At 37.0% G+C, this 1,301-nt stretch overlaps 1 pseudogene; it reads right to left on the reverse strand.

The window, feature by feature from the left end:
• Window positions 1–738: 738 nt before the first annotated feature.
• LOC125933113 (40S ribosomal protein S20-like) lies at window positions 739–1,089 on the reverse strand (annotated as a pseudogene).
• Between the last annotated feature and the right edge of the window lie 212 nt (window positions 1,090–1,301).

The following is a 1,301-nucleotide window of genomic DNA, read 5'->3' on the forward strand; positions in this document are numbered from 1 at the left end:
CTATGTGTTTGCTATTGTTATTATTACATTGAATTGATAAAGCTTTTTATATTCCTCTTTTTTTCCCTCTTTGATGTTTTATAAACTACAGATTTTGTTTCTAATTTAGTACCAATACTTAATTTAAAAACATAGATTTAATTATCTCTTTCTCTAAATAGATACAGTTATTCACTAGTTCTGTTTCCCTCCCAAATATTTACCACATTTTGACCACACATTATTCAACCTCATTCCCATCTTGTTATGGTTGTGCTTTATTTGTTCTTTTGTTGTTTTTGTTCTTTTTTAACATATAAATGAGATATTATTATTTGTCATACACATTAATTAAAACTACTAACACATTTTGTCATTTTTTTCCGCTTTTGCTTTTTCTTAATTCTATACTTCCTTCTTTTTCACTTTTATTCTTACTGAAATGTATTCTCTGATTATTGTCTTCATGAGATTCTGTAGATATTAAACCGTTAGTGTTCTTCTTTCCTCTTTTAACAACTGATAATCAGGGGCACCTGGGTGGCTCAGTCAGTTAAGCATCCAACTTTGGCTCAGGTCATGATCTTGTGGTCCATGAGTTCGAGCCACGTGTCAGGTTCTGTGCTGTCAGCCTGGAGCCTGCTTTGGATTTTGTGTCTTTCCTCTCTGCCCCTCCCCTCTTGTGCTCTTTCTCTCAAAAATAAATAAACATTAACAAAAAATGAACAGCGGATAATCAGTTTTGTAAAAAAGGTTGATTTAAACATCAGCAGTGATGACTTCATCCTCAACTCCTGAATCAATACTGGTGGAAGTAATCTGCTTACCAATCTTGGAAGGACTTTGTAAATCAATGAGCTGCTTGTGAATCCTCACCTGAAAATGACCCATGTCTTAGAACCTTCACCACGACGAATTTTTCTTGTAGTGATTCTTGGAGTCTTGGTGGGCATCTGGACTGTTCCTTTTACTTTGAGATTCTTTCTCTTTGTGCCTCTGATCAAATCCGCAGGCACCACCTCCAAAGATTTTACAGTTTGGCTGGTTAGAATAATTCTAACTCACCACCTCCGGTTCCTTGAGTGTCCTTCTCTATCTTTTAAAAGCCATGGCTTTGGGGCTTTCTGACCCACCTGTTTCTCTGCAAGAGTAAACACCAAGGAGTCAGGAGCTGCAGGAGGAGCCTCTGGGCAGAACTAGCTCCATTTCATCTGGACCAATCTTCCTCAAAGAGCTAAGTGGTGTTTTTTGTTTTTTTTTTTTAAACAAGAGAGATTTTTTGTTGTTGTTGAGAGAGAGAGGGTGCCAGTGAGCGAAGGGCA

This window comes from Panthera uncia, chromosome D2 (assembly GCF_023721935.1).
Source record: "Panthera uncia isolate 11264 chromosome D2, Puncia_PCG_1.0, whole genome shotgun sequence".
NCBI classification, from domain to species: Eukaryota; Metazoa; Chordata; class Mammalia; order Carnivora; family Felidae; genus Panthera; species Panthera uncia.